At 39.7% G+C, this 16,108-nt stretch overlaps 1 non-coding gene across 1 annotated transcript; it reads right to left on the bottom strand.

Moving 5' to 3' along the window:
* Positions 1-15,478: 15,478 nt before the first annotated feature.
* LOC148572429 (small nucleolar RNA R71) lies at positions 15,479-15,586 on the bottom strand. Its single transcript, XR_015908003.1, has one exon. It is a non-coding gene; the product is annotated as a small nucleolar RNA R71 (small nucleolar RNA).
* Positions 15,587-16,108: the final 522 nt, after the last annotated feature.

Raw genomic sequence — 16,108 nt, 5'->3', positions numbered from 1 at the left:
GCTCAATTTTTGAGGTGGAAAGAACTTTGCCAAGAAGGCATTGACTAGCTTTTCCCAAGAGTTCAGGCTTTCTTTAGGTTGTGAATCCAACCATGTCCTAGCTCTGTCTCTTATAGCAAAAGGAAAAAGCATAAGTCTGTAGATTTCAGGGTCAACCCCATTGGTCTTGACAGTGTCACAGATTTGCAAGAACTCAGCTAAGAACTGATGAGGATCTTCCAATGGAAGTCCATAAAACTTGCAGTTCTGTTGCATTAGAGAAACTAATTGAGGCTTAAGCTCAAAGTTGTTTGCTCTAATGGCAGGGATTGAGATGCTTCTCCCATAGAAATCAGGAGTAGGTGCAGTAAAGTCACCAAGCACCTTCCTTGCATTGTTGGCATTGTTGTTGTTTTCAGCTGCCATGTCTTCTTCTAGTTTGAAGATTTCTGTTAGGTCCTCTATAGAGAGTTGTGCCTTAGCTTCTCTTAGCTTTCGCTTTAAGGTCCTTTCAGGTCCAGGATCAGTCTCAACAAGAATGCCTTTGTCTTTGCTCCTGCTCATATGAAAGAGAAGAGAGCAAGAAAATATGGAATCCTCTATGTCACAGTATAGAGATTCCTTGAGGTGTCAGAGGAAAAGAAGAATAGAAGGAAGTGGTAGAAATAGAAGAATTCGAACTTATCAAGAGGGATAGAGTTCGAATTATTGATAGTGGAGGAGTGTTAGTCCTTAAATAGAAGGATGTGAGAAGAGGGGAAGAATTTTTTTTTTTTGAAAATAAAATTAAAGATTTTGAAATAATTAAAAGAAATTTTGAAAATTTGATGAATGATTTTCGAAAATTGAAGTTGGGAAAGAAATAAAGTGATTTTTTTTAAAAAGATTTTTAATTTAGAAATCAAAAAGATATGATTGAAAACTAATTTTGAAAAAGATGTGATTAAGAAGATGTGATTGAAAAGTTATGGTTTTAAAAAGATATGATTGAAAAGATATGATTGAAAAACAATTTAAAAAGATTTGATTTTAAAATTAATGACTTGGCTAACAAGAAAAGATATGATTCAAACATTAAACCTTTCTCAACAGAAAAGGCAACATACTTGAAATGTTGAATCAAATCATTAATTGTTAGCAAGTATTTTTGAAAATGGAAAGAAATTGATTTTGAAAATATATGATTGAAAAGATATGATTTGAAAAAGATTTGATTTTGAAAAATTATGAAAACTTGAAAAAAATTTGCATCAGAAACAAAATCTTTCCTTTTGTGCCATCCTGGCGTTAAACGCCCAGCCAGGTACCCTGGCTGGCGTTTAAACGCCAGTTTTCCTTCTTCACTGGGCGTTTTGAATGCCCAGCTTTTTCTGTTTAATTCCTCTGCTGAATGTTCTGAATCTTCAATTCTCTGTATTATTGACTTGAAAAGACACAATTTTGAAAATATTTTTGAATTTTTAATGATGAGAAACAATAAAAAATGCAACTAATCTTAGGAAACTCAAATCAAACAAACAATGCATGCAGGATACCAAACTTAAAAATTTTCATATAAGAGACACTAACAAATTGAGAATGCATATGAGAAACAACAAAACACACAAAACAAGAGAATTTAAAGATCAGAGCAATGAAATCATCAAGAACAACTTGAAGATCAATGAAGAACATAATGCATATATTCGAAAAATGCAAGAAGAATAAAGACATACAATTGACACCAAACTTAAAATTGATACTAGACTCAAACAAGAAACATAAAATATTTTTTTACTTTTATGATTTTATAAATTTTTTTGTGATTTTCGAAAATTGAGTGGAGAAGAAAGGGATTCAAAATTTTTAATAAGAGTTCCAGGAATCATTGCAATGCTAGTCTAAGACTCCGGTCCAGGAATTAGACATGGCTTACTAGTCAGCCAAGCTTTCAATGAAAGCTCCGGTAAAAAACACTAGACATGGCCAATGGCCAGCCAAGCTTTATCAGATCATTGCTAACAACAGCAAAATTGATAGAAATCAACAAGCTCTTTTTATGATAAGTTGAAACCTTGGTCCAATAAGATTAGACATGGCTTCACAGCCAGCCAGACTTCAACAGATCATCATGAAACTCTAGAATTCATTCTTAAAAACTCTGAAGAAAAAAATAGAAAATCTTTTGTATTTTTGAAAAAAAATTTTTTTTTTCGAAAAATAAAAAGGAAAAGTACCTAATCTAAGCAACAAGATGAACCGTCAGTTGTCCAAACTCGAACAATCCCCGGCAACGGTGCCAAAAACTTGGTGCACGAAATTGTGATCATCAACGGCGCCATCAACATGGTACGCACAATTGTAATCTCAACTCTTTATCACAACTTCGCACAACTAACCAGCAAGTGCACTGGGTCATCCAAGTAATACCTTACGTGAGTAAGGGTCGATCCCACGGAGATTGTTGGTATGAAGCAAGCTATGGTCATCTTGTAAATCTCAGTCAGGCGGATTCAAATGGTTATGGAGGATGAATGATTAAAAGATAAATAAAACATAAAATAAAGATAGAGATACTTATGTAATTCATTGGTGAGAATTTCAGATAAGCGTATGAAGATGCTTTGTCCCTCCCGTCTCTCTGCTTTCCTACTGTCTTCATCCAATCCTTCTTACTCCTTTCCATGGCAAGCTGTATGTTGGACATCACCGTTGTCAGTGGCTACAATCCCGTCCTCTCAGTGAAAATGTTCAACGTACTCTGTCACAGCACGGCTATTCATCTGTCGGTTCTCGATCATGTCGGAATAGAGTCCATTGATTCTTTTGCGTCTGTCACTAACGCCCCACAATCACGAGTTTGAAGCTCGTCACAGTCATTCAATCCTTGAATCCTACTCAGAATACCACAGACAAGGTTTAGACCTTCCGGATTCTCAAGAATGTCACCATCAATTCTAGCTTATACCACGAAGATTCTGATTAAGGAATCCAAGAGATAAACACTCAATCGAAGGTAGAACGGAGGTGGTTGTCAGGCACACGTTCATAGGTGAGAATGATGATGAGTGTCACGGATCATCACATTCATTAAGTTGAAGAACAAGTGATATCTTAGAACAAGAACAAGCTGAATTGAATAGAAGAACAATAGTAATTGCATTGATACTCGAGGTACAGCAGAGCTCCACACCTTAATCTATGGTGTGTAGAAACTCCACCATTGAAAATACATAAGAACATGGTCTAGGCATGGCCATGAGGCCAGCCCCAAAACGTGATCTAAGGTAGCATAGAACTACTCAAAGATTAGACTCCAAATACAATAGCAAATGGTCCTATTTATAGAGAACTAGTAGCTTAGGGTTTACAAAAATGAGTAAATGACGTAAATATCCACTTCCGGGCCCACTTGGTGTGTGCTTGGGCTAAGCATTGAAGTTTTTCGTGTAGAGACTTTTCCTGGAGTTAAACGCCAGCTTTTGTGCCAGTTTGGGCGTTTAACTCCCACTTTGGTGCCAGTTCCGGCGTTTAACGCTGGGAATTCTGATGCTGACTTTGAACGCCAGTTTGGGCCATCAAATCTTGAGAAAAGTATGAACTATTATATATTGCTGGAAAGCCCTGGATGTCTACTTTCCAACGCAGTTGAGAGCGCGCCAATTGGGCTTCTGTAGCTCCAGAAAATCCACTTTGAGTGCAGGGAGGTTAGAATCCAACAGCATCTGCAGTCGTTTTCAGCCTCTGAATCAGATTTTTGCTCAGGTCCCTCAATTTCAGCCAGAAAATACCTGAAATCACAGAAAAACACACAAACTCATAGTAAAGTCCAGAAAAGTGAATTTTAAATAAAAACTAATAAAAATATAATAAAAACTAACTAAAACATGCTAAAAACATACTAAAAACAATGCCAAAAAGCGTATAAATTATCCGCTCATCACTCGCTCTACAATACCAAACTTAAAAGTTTGCTTATCCCCAAGTAAAGAAAAATTGAAAACGGGGAGGGACATAAAAGCACACGGATGAGTAAAAACAAAATTAATGCAAAAGAGGATGAGAGTGATAGAAAGGAAAGAAGAATTTAATTTTTTTTTATTTCCTTGATGGCGTTAAACGCCCATTATGGACGTGAAACGCCCCAGGGGGTAAGTTTTGAGTTAGAGCGCCCATTTGGGGTGTTAAACACCCATGCTTCATGATCCTCTTCTGGTGTTAAACGCCCTTCTGGCGTTTAACGCCAGCTCCTCTGCTCCTCTTCTGGCACTAAACGCCCTCCCTGACGTTTAGTGCCCAAACATTTTCTACTCCAGGGTGTTTTGTTCTTCTGTTTGAATCTTCCTGTCCCTGTTCTAAGCGTTGTACGTGATCACAAACATTAGAAAACCTAGGAAAATTTTGAAAATCAATAAAAAATAAAATGAAATCAAACTAAAATAAAACTGAAATAAACTTAAATAAATGTCTAAACCCTAATCTCTTAGTAATTTAGCCTTCTCTGACCTTCATTAACCGCCACTCTTGTGGTCACTTAATTCCGATTAGAGGGTTAAGTTCGAAAACTAGTTTATGGCCAAAAAAACCCTAATTACCCAAAGCTAACAGGATTATATGTCACATATCCCAATTAGTTCGTGTAATTAGCAATTTAGGAGGAATTGGTTTTCAGGCTGTAGTTCAAGCGAGATAACTCTCTCGAGAATTACAAGAACTCATGTAGAATAAGGGTCATACTCTCGTTCCACCCAAATTTGTAAGATTAAGAACAAAAACAATCCTTAGAATTGAATAAAAACATTTATTAAAATAGAAGAATAATAGTTCTAATCCATAGAAATAAACAGAACTCCTAACCTTAACCGAGAGGTTTTGCTGCTCATGACTTACAGAGAAACTAGGATTTTGAAAATGTGCGGAAGAGAGAGGATCCAAGATACACGAGATCTTTTCCCTTTTATATCTAACCAAATTTTATTTGATATTAAAATAAAATAATAAAGTCTGGGCCTAGAAGATTTTGTTTGTAATTAAAAATAACTAAAATAAGATAAAAGATAGCTATTAAAAGCTAAATCCCACTAAAGATGCTCCCTTGGGTGAGTTTGACTCATCTGCTAGCGTCTTTCTGGTGTTTTCACCGGCAAGGGAGTTCTGGCATTTTTTCTAGCGTTCTGCGCCAGGAGTGGGCAGTGAGTTTTGTCCTCTTTGGGTGCTAAATGCCAGGCTTGGCGTTTAGAGCCAGATTTGACATTGATTCCAGAATAAAAGTATAAACCATTATATATCGTTGGAAAGCTCTAAAAGTTGGCTTTCCAACGCGGTTAGAATCGTATTAATTGGACCTATATCACAAGAGTTATGCTCGTTGGAATGGAGGGAGGTCAGGGTTGACAACATCTACATTCTTCCTTTGTTTTTGCACCAAACTCTGCCAAAGTTTCCAGAATTTCATCTGAAATAATAAAAACACCAAAACAACTCAAAGTAGCATCTAAGGAAGATTTTTGCACTAAAATATAATAAAACTTAATAAATTCTAACTAAAAGCAACTAGAAAATGAAGGAAAAAAGGGTACAAGATGCTCACACATCAAGGGTCGTGTGCGATGGAGGTAAGGCAAAATGTCAGTACAAGCTCGTGCTCCCTGATGAGAATGAGAAGGTGTGTTACCTCAATTTGAACTCCCCCTAAATTCTTGATTGGATGAGGGTTCATGAACCTTTGTTCACAAAGTTGGGAATTCGGCTGCCTTTCTCAGAGTTCGTCATGGCTCTTCTTAATAGAATTTCTGCGGCACTATCCCCATTGTATTCAAATAATTGGGATGTTATTCGGGCGTTTGAGCTGGTGTGTGAGTTCCTCGAGATTTCGGCCCGGGTTGAGGTGTTCTTGTTCTTTTTCCTTTGTACGATCCCGTATAAAGAGGGGAAACATCGAAAAGGTTATATCTCCTTTCAGGCTCAGCCAAACTGTTGGATCTTCGATTTGTTTGAAGATTCTTTCCATGGATTTAAGGCTGAGTATTTTAAGGGTTGTCTGACCTAAGGTCACAGTCCGTTTGGGTTGACTTTGGAAGGCGAGCGTCTGATTGCTACCTATTGGAACTTTGGCACCGGGGCTTCCTACGTCACGAGGATAACTTATGAGAGACTGTCCCCAAAAAATAAGGACCTTGCCGATGTTCTGTTGGCTATTTTTGGGGATAGGCTATCGAACCCTCATGATGTGATGGGGGATCCTCATTTAGTTTCTTTCATTTCAAGTCTATATTTATTGCTTTGTTTTTGAGTTTGTAACTGTGTTTTTGTTTTGTTTGTAGTTGGGATGGATGATGGGTTGACGACTTTGCAATGGTTGAAGGTGGTTTTTGTCCATGATCCAGAAGTCAGGGGTGAAGGTTCTTTGCAATTGACACCTCTGGCAGCTTCTGTACCTAGTTCTCAGACAGTTTCTCAAAAGATTGTCCAGAAGGGGGTTTCCAGAGATTATGAGATCCAAAAGATCCTGATCCCTGAGCCCGATAGGAAGCATAAGAAGTTAGAGGGGGGTAATCGGGAGGGTGTCAGCACAGGTGTGGCTACCCCCTGTGTGATGGACAATTCTTTCGATGCTCCTGGCTTCATTGATCGACACCTGCTACCTGGTACCGATGAGTTCTTCAAGGACTGTGATCTTTCTGGTTAAGCAAAGTCGATGTATTGTGCTCTCCTTCGATCAGTTGCTATCATCCGGAGGGCCGAGCCCATGCTTTCGCAAACTTTCCTTTTTGATGGGAAACTTTGGCAGGCTTAGCGGAGCTTAGTGCTATGAAGGGGCAGCTGGAGACGTCTGAGGCGACAATGGATGCCAAGGATGCGAGTTCCTAGATCTTGCGGTTGTCTGAGCGGAAAACCGAGCTGACGTCCCAGGTGGCTAGGGCTCAGAAGCTGGCTTCTGATGCTGAGAGTGTTATAGCTATGGCTCATTCTATAGCCGATGCGGCTAGGGTCGAGGTGGAGGGTTTGAAGAAGCAGAACACCGGTCTTCTAGCTGATGCAAGGGGGCAGTCTCGGCTACCGAAGAGGCTTTAAAAGTTCAGGTTCAGGTATTAGCTCCTGATGTGGATGTGTCCGTGATGGGAGCTTTTCGAACCGTGAAGGATGGGTAGATAGTGGATCTTGAGTAGTTTTGTTTTGTTTGTGGGTTTATTTTCGAAGTCTGAAAGCCGTTTGTTCAGCGTATATACGTTTGTTTTTTGCAAAACTATTTCTTTTATGTTTGTAAACCGTTTGTTCGGAAACTTTACACTATTTTGGTGGCCTGTTTTGAGCCATTTTGTTATGCACGAATTGTGGGCCTTTTGATGGGCCAAATTTAACACTTTATTTTATTTATATAGATATCCATTGTGTTGGCCTCGGGGTGATCGGGCCCTGGATAGCCGTTTTGTTCATACCATTTTGCTTGGGTAGAAACGCAAAAACTAAAAAAAAAAGGAGTATTTTAATAAATAACCTTTATTGAAAGTTGGGCCTTGTTAAAACCTCCCGTTGTCTTCTGGTTTGGAAAGAGTTCCCAAAAAAGCGAAGAAACATGAAAAATGGAAAAAAATGGTAAAAATAAAGAAAATATGAAAAATAGCAAATGAACCTTAGATTTTACTAAAGGTATCAGTCCGGTGGAACTCTCTTACGAGTAGTAGCGCTATATGTTTTTGTCATTCCATAATCCCAGTAGCTCGATCCCGTTAAGTCATTGCAGCTTGTAAGCTCCCTCTCCGATTACGGACTTGATTCGGTCGGGTCCTGCCTAGTTGGGGTGAGCTTTCCTTCTCCCAGGGTGGGGGGCCAATGTCATTGCATCATAAGACTAGATCTCCCTGTTCGAAGTCTCGTTTGACCATGCCTTAGTTGTACCTCAGGCTTATTCTTTATTTTAGAGCTAGTTCCCGTAAGTGCGCCATGCTTCTGACTTCATCCGCAAGGTCCCACTCCGCGTCCTCATTGTGTCCTCCTACGGTCCTTTGGGGGCTAGGTTCCTCGACCTCCACTAGGACGACAGCTTCTAGGCTGTATGTTAGCCTGAAAGGGGTTTCCCAATTGAGGTTTGTGGCGATGTCCGGTATGACCAGAGCATGGATTCGAGCTCGTCGGCCCATAGGCCCTTGGCTTCAACTAGTATTTTTTTTAGTCCCTTCACGATGATCTTGTTGGCCGCCTCTACTTGACTGTTGGTTTGCAGGTGCTTTACCAAGCTGAAACACTTATCTGTGAACTATGTTCTGTTATCTGAGATCACAATCTCTGGGATTTTGAACCGGTTATGACTTGTCTCCAGAAGAATTTTTAGCATTGAGTGGCCGTGATTGTGGCCAGTGCTTCGACTTCGATTGATTTCGTGTAGTAGTCAATGGCGACTATAAGGATTTTGAGCTGCGTGGGAGCCATGAGGAAGGGTCCTACGAGGTCAATTCCCCAAGTTCCAAAAGGGAGATCCACCATTATCACGTTGAGCTAATGAGAGGATGCTTAGTAAAGATCGGCATGAACTTGCACTGCTTGCAGTTTTTGACTAGATAGAGGGCATCTTTGATGATGGTGGGCCAGAAGTACCCAACTCGGATAACCTTTTGAGCTAGAATTTTGCCCCCGACGTGATGGCCAAAACATTCTTTGTGAATTTCACGAAGTATGTAGTCCATTTTGCCGAGTTCTATACACTTAAGGAGAGGTTAGGACAATCCTTGTTTGTACAACTATTCTGCTATTGTGGTGTATTTCGCGATTTCCTACTTCATATGCTTTGCCTCCTTTGTATACTCGGGCAGGTCCCCGTTAGTGAGGTACCTAAGGACTAGGAAGGCATTTTTGGACACAAAACCGGAGTTCGTATTGGGATAGCTTAACCGACCAAGAGAGCATCTGTCCTGCTAGGTCTGGCTTCTAAAATGCTTGTCTGACAGCCTGGTCTGTTTGGACCACGATAGGGTGGCTCTGGAAGTACTGCCGAAGCCGTCAAGATGTCATAAGTAGTGTGTAGGAGAGCTTATCAAGTCTGGGGCAACGCATTTCACGTTTTGGAAAACCATACTTATGAAGTATACGAGACCTTATGTTTTTTATTTGTTTTCCCAGATTAGCACTGCTGCTAGCGCTTCCTCCGTTATGGATAAGTAAAGGTACAATGTTTCTCTCGTCTTGAGCTTTGAGAGTATGGAGGTTCCGCTAACACTTTTTCGAAGTGTAGGAAGGCCTCATCACATTCACGTTCCTATTTGAAACTTATACCCTTTTTCACGAGGTTGAAGAAGGGGTTAGCCTTCTGAGCTGAGGCTCTAAGGAAGCGTGAGAAGGCGGCTAGTCACCCAGTCAGCCCTTGGACGTCCTTGAGATTTGCAGTGCTACTCATCTCGAGCATGGCCCTACATTTTTCCAGATTTGCCTGCACTCCCATTTCGTCGAACTGAGGCGCATTAGGTGCTTCCTTAGAGTGCCCAATAAGATTTTGAGGTCATTGATAAGCTTGTTAGCTGCTATTATTTTGGCTCACATGTCGTCAATATAAACTCCCAGTTTGGTTCCAGAGAGCTCTTTGAAGATCTTTGTGATGAGCCTTTGGTAAGTGGCATCGGCGTTCTTTAAAAAAGGCATGACTGTGTAATAGTATGTACTTTTGGAGGTCACGAATGTTGTTTTCTCCTCATCCAGCCTGTGCATGGGTATCTGGTTATACCATGAGTATGCATCCATGAAGCTGAGATATTGGTGTTCCAAGGCGGCATCCACTAGTCCGTCGATGTTTGGCAGGGGAAGGGCATCTTTTGGACAAGCTATGTTCAAATCCGTATAGTCAATGCACATTCGCCATTTTTCGTTTGCCTTCTTTATTAACACAACGTTGGCCAGCCAAGTCGTGTAAGGTAGTCCCCGAATGAAACCAACCTCGAGCAAGCTTTTGACTTGCTTCCTAACTTCAGCTGCTCGGTCAGCGGACATCTTCCTTCTCCTTTGGGCTACTGGCTTGGCTTTGGTGTCAACAGCTAGCTGGTAAAACATTAGGCCTGGGTCTATTCTCAGCATGTTGGCAAGAGTGAAAGCAAAAAGGTCTCTATTTTTCCTCAAAAGTTTCACGAGTTTGCCTTTAACTTTAAAAGGCAGGTTCTTGTTGATGAAGGTGAACTCGTTATTGGTTTGTCCTATTTGTAGCTTTTCCATGTCTCCCTCTAGTTCTGGTATAGGTTGCTAATTTTATTGTGCATCTAGGTCGGCTAGGAAGATTCTCGTCGTATTCTGGTACCATTTCCAGAGGGCCAGGCTGGCATTGTCGCACTCTATTGCAACTTTCTGTTCACCACATATTATTCCTATGGTCCTGTCGTCCGCTTGGAACTCCATAATTAGGAACTTGGTGAATATGGTGGTGGAGAGGTTGCTGATTGTCTTTTAGAACCACGAACTCAGAGAGTATAGTTTTCTTTTGGCTTCCGGTTCCAATGGTAACTGGTAGCACTATAGAACCGTACGGCTTGAGAAAGTTATCTCTGAGTTCAGTTACTCCGTTGTGGTGGCTTTGTAGGTTTTCGTTTGGGAATCCTAGCTTGTCAAAGGCTCCCCTTAAGAGGATGTTAGAATCGGCTCCAGTGTCCACTAGTATGAGTTTTACTAACCCAGTTCCGACCCTGGCCGAGATGACGAATGGAGCGTCTTCCGCCAAAGTGCTGTTATGGCAGTCATCGGGGGAGAATGTTATTATTGTCAAAAGGGGAGAGGTTATTTTTTTGTCTTTTACAACTAGCACATGGAGATCCTTTTTTAATGTGGATTTGGATTTTTCTGACGCATCTTTCCTGGTGATAACATTTACTATTATCCTTGGGTCAGTTTTCAGGGTTTCGTGGTGTGCCGATCTCACCATTCTGGGATTTCATCTTTCCTGCTCCGGTGACCTCTCCCTTTCGGTCTTCTTGGGCTCTCGAATAATTTTGGCAAACTCAGGGAGTTTGCCATCTCGGATGACTTGTTCAAGGGCGTCTTTGAGGTCGAAGCAGTCTTGAGTCTTGTGTCTGTATATTCTACGATAGTCACAATACAGGCTTTTTCTTTTTCATGTGCATTCTTTCAATTGTCTGGCCTTTGGGAGGATGCCTTGCTCTTCTATCTAGTGATAGATTTCCATGATTGGGGCCTGTAGGGGGGTATAGTTCATGAACTTTCCCACTCTGGGAGGCCGGTTGGGGGTGATGGTTTTGAAATGCTCCTTTCGGGTTTCTTTGGGTGGCGGGTTATTCTGTAGAGCCGTGTTACTGTGGTGCCGCTTATTAGCTGCCACGACTTGCCTTACCTTTTCGTCGTTTATGTACTCCCTCGCCACGTTCTTGATTTCATGCATAGTTTAGACCGGTTTGGTTGTAAGGTGCTTTTGTACATCCTCATTCATGAGCCCATTGGTTAGACATAGACTGGCCACTGAGTCTGTTATCCCGTCGACCATCTGGCACTCGTCATTAAACCTGTTTAGGTACTTCCTCATGGGTTCGTCTGATCGTTGCGTGACACCAAGTAGGCTGATCGGGTGCTTTGTCTTTGCAATCCAACTGGTAAATTGTGCCATGAATTTCTTGGAGATGTCATCGAAACAAGACTGATGAACGGATAATTTATACGCTTTTTTGCACTGTTTTTAGGTAGTTTTTAGTATGTTTTAGTTATTTTTTATTATATTTTTATTAGTTTTTAAATAAAAATCACATTTCTGGACTTTACTATGAATTTTTGTATTTTTCTGTGATTTCAGGTATTTTCTGGCTGAAATTGAGGGACCTGAGCAAAAATCTGATTCAGAGGCTGAAAAAGGACTGCAGATGCTGTTGGATTCTGACCTCCCTACACTCGAAGTGGATTTTCTGGAGCTACAGAAGCCCAATTGGTGCGCTCTCAATTGCGTTGGAAGGTAGACATCCTGGGCTTTCCAGCAATATATAATAGTCCATACTTTGCCCAAGATTTGATTGCCCAAACTGTCGTTCCAAGTCAGCATAAAAATTCTGGCGTCAAAACGCCAGAACTGGCATAAAAGCTGGAGTTAAACGCCCAAACTGGCACAAAAGCTGGCGTTTAACTCCAAGAAAAGTCTCTACATGTGAAAGCTTCAATGGTCAGTCCAAGCACATACCAAGTGGGCCCGGAAGAAGATTTCTGCATTAATTACTTATTTCTGTAACCCTAGGCTACTAGTTCTCTATAAATAGGACCTTTTACTATTGTATTTTCATCTTTTGATCATCTTGGAATCTTTAGTTCTTGTTTTGATCTCTTGATCATGTTTTGGGGGCTGGCCATTCGGCCATACCTAGACCTTTTGTTCTTATGTATTTTCAACGGTGGAGTTTCTACACCCCATAGATTAAGGTGTGGAGCTCTGCTGTTCCTCATGAATTAATGCAAAGTACTATTGTTTTTCTATTCAACTCAAGCCTATTTCTTCTCTAAGATATACAATCGTTCTTCAACTTGATGAATGTGATGATCCGTGACACTCATCATCATTCTCACCTATGAACGCGTGCCTGACAACCACTTCCATTCTACATGCAAACAAGCTTGAATGTGTATCTCTTAGGTTTCTAATCTAAGATTGGAACCTTCGTGGTATAGGCTAGAATTATTGGCGGCCATTCTTGAGATCCAGAAAGTCTAAACCTTGTTTGTGGTATTCCGAGTAGGATCTGGAAAGGGATGACTGTGACGAGCTTCAAACTCGCGAGTGTTGGGCGTAGTGACAGACGCAAAAGGATCAATGGATCCTATTCCAACATGATCGAGAACCAACAGATGATTAGCCATGCGGTGACAGCGCATTTGGACCATTTTCACTGAGAGGACGGAAAGTAGCCATTGACAACAGTGATGCCCAACATACAGCTTGCCATGGAAAGGAGTATGAATGATTGGAAGAAGGCAATAGGAAAGCAGAGGTTCAGAAGGAACAAAGCATCTTCATACGCTTATCTGAAATTCTCACCAATGAATTACATAAGTATCTCTATCTTATTTTATGTTTTATTCATATTTCAATTATCTTAAACTCCATAACCATTTGAATATGCCTGACTGAGATTTATAAGATGACCATAGCTTGCTTCAAGCCGACAATCTCCGTGGAATCGACCCTTACTCACGTAAGGTTTATTACTTGGACGACCCAGTGCACTTGCTGGTTAGTTGTGCGGAGTTGTGACAAAGAGTTGAGATTACAATTGTGCGTACCAAGTTGTTGGCGCCATTGATGATCACAATTTCGTGCACCAAGTTTTTTGGCGCCGTTGCCGGGGATTGTTCGAGTTTGGACAACTGACGGTTCATCTTGTTGCTCAGATTAGGTAATTTTATTTTATTTTTAAGCTTGTTATTCTTTTAATTTTCGAAAAAAAAAATATACAAAAAAAATTTATTATTTTGTTCTTCAGAATTTTTAAGAATGAATTCTAGAGTTTCATGATGATTTGTTGAAGTCTGGCTGGCTGTGAAGCCATGTCTAATCTTTTGGACCGAGGTTTCAACTTATCATCACAAGGGCTTATTGATTTCTATCAATCTTGCTGTTGAACGTAATGATCTGCTAAAGCTTGGCTGGCCATTGGCCATGTCTATTGTTTTGGACTGAAGCTTTCACTGAAAGCTTGGCTGGCTAGTAAGCCATGTCTAATTCCTGGACCGGAGTTTTAGACTAACATTGCATGATTCCGTGGAATTCTCATTAAAAATTTTGAATCTCTTTATTTTCTTTTCCATATAATTTTTGAAAAATCACAAAAAAAAATTTATAAAATCTTAAACTCAAAAATATTTTATGTTTCTTGTTTGAGTCTAGTGTCTAATTTTAAGTTTGGTGTCAATTGCATTCTTCTAATTTTCGAAAATTACATGCATTATGTTCTTCATTGATCTCAAGTTATTCTTGATGATTTTCTTGCTCTGATCTTTAAATTCTCTTGTTTTGTGTCTTTTGTTGTTTCTCATATGCATTTTCAAATTGTTATAGTCGTTAGTATACAAACTTCTAAGTTTGGTGTCTTGCATGCATTGTTGATTTAATCTTAGTTTTCCATGATTAGTTGCATTTTGATTATTTTTCATCATTAAAAAAATTTCAAAAATTTTCAAAATTATGTCTTTTCAAGTCAATAATACAGAGAATTGAAGATTCAGAACAGACAGCAGAGGAATTACACAGAAAAAGCTGGGCGTTCAAAACGCCCAGTGAGGAAGGAAAACTGGCGTTTAAACGCCAGCCAGGGTACCTGGCTGGGCGTTTAACGCCAGGATGGCACAAGAGGGAAGGTTTTGTTTTTAAATCAAATCTTTTTCAAATTTTCAAAATTTTTCAAAATTAAATTTTTTCAAATCATATCTTTTCAATCATATCTTTTCAAAATCAATTTCTTTCCATTTTTTTTCATTTTCAAAAATCTTTGCTACAATTAATGATTTAATTCAAAATTTTCAAGTTGTTACTTGCCTATTAAGAAAGGATCAAATTTTAAATTCTAGAATCATATCTTCTAATTTCTTATTAGTCAATTAATCAACTTTAATTTTAAGACATTCTTTTTTTTAATTTGATTTTCAATCATATCTTCTCAATCACATCTTTTTCAACATAATTTTCAATCACATCTTTTTTATTTCTAATTTCAAAATCATCTCAATCACTATTACCTCAATTTCAATTTTCGAAAATTATCAACCATTTTTTTTAAATTTCTTTTAATTATTTCAAAATCTTTTTAATTTGTTTTCGAAAATTCTTCCCCTCTTCTCGCATCTTTCTATTTAAGGACTAACACTCCTCCACTATCAGCAATTCGGACTCTCTCTATATGTTCAAATTGTCTCCTCTCTACCTCATCCTTCCATTCTTCTTTTCCTCTAACACCTCAAGGAATCTCTATACTGTGATATAGAGGATTCCATACTTTCCCCTTCTTTCTTTCATATGAGCAGGAGCAAGGACAAAGGCATTCTTGTTGAAGCTGATCCTGAACCTGAAGGGACCTTGAAGAGAAAGCTAAGAGAAGCTAAAGTACAACTCTCTGTAGAGGACCTAACAGAAATTTTCAAATAAGAAGAAGCCATGGCAGCCAAAAACAACAACAATGCCAATAATGCAAGGAAGGTGCTTGGTGACTTTACTGCACCTACTCCCGACTTCTATGGGAGAAGCATCTCTATCCCTGCCATTGGAGAAAACAACTTTGAGCTTAAGCCTCAATTAGTTTCTCTAATGCAACAGAATTGCAACTTTCATGGACTTCCATTAGAAGATCCTCATCAGTTCTTAGCTGAATTCTTGCAAATCTGTGATACTGTTAAGACCAATGGGGTTGACCCTGAGGTCTACAGACTTATGCTCTTCCCTTTTACTGTAAGAGACAGAGCTAGGATATGGTTGGACTCACAACCTAAAGAAAGCCTGAACTCTTGGGAAAAGCTAGTCAATGCCTTCTTGGCAAAGTTCTTTCCACCTCAAAAATTGAGTAAGCTTAGAGTGGAAGTCCAAACCTTTAGACAGAAGGAAGGTGAATCCATCTATGAAGCTTGGGAAAGATACAAGCAATTGATCAGAAGGTGTCCTTCTGACATGCTTTCAGAATAGAGCGTCATAGGTATCTTCTATGATGGTCTATCCGAACTGTCTAAGATGTCATTGGATAGCTCTGCTGGAGGATCTCTTCATCTGAAGAAGATGCCTGCAGAAGCTCAGGAACTCATTGAAATGGTTGCAAATAACCAATTCATGTACACTTCTGAAAGGAATCCTGTGAATAATGGGACAAATCAAAAGAAAGGGGTTCTTGAGATTGATACTCTGAATGCCATATTGGCTCAGAACAAAATATTGACTCAGCAAGTCAATATAATTTCTCAGAGTCTGTCTGGCATGCAAGCAGCAATAGGCAGTACCAAAGAAGCTTCATCTGAAGAAGAAGCTTATGATCCTGAGAACCCAGCAATGGAAGAGGTAAATTATTTGGGAGAACCCTATGGAAACACCTATAATTCTTCATGGAGAAATCATCCAAATCTCTCATGGAAGGACCAACAGAGGCCCCAACAAGGCTTCAACAACAGTAATGGTGGAAGAAATAGGTTTAGCAATAGCAAGCCT

Source organism: Arachis ipaensis, chromosome B3, assembly GCF_059453495.1.
Source record: "Arachis ipaensis isolate K30076 ecotype BB chromosome B3, ASM5945349v1, whole genome shotgun sequence".
Classification (NCBI taxonomy): Eukaryota; Viridiplantae; Streptophyta; class Magnoliopsida; order Fabales; family Fabaceae; genus Arachis; species Arachis ipaensis.
This window is presented reverse-complemented; position numbering and strand designations above follow the sequence as displayed.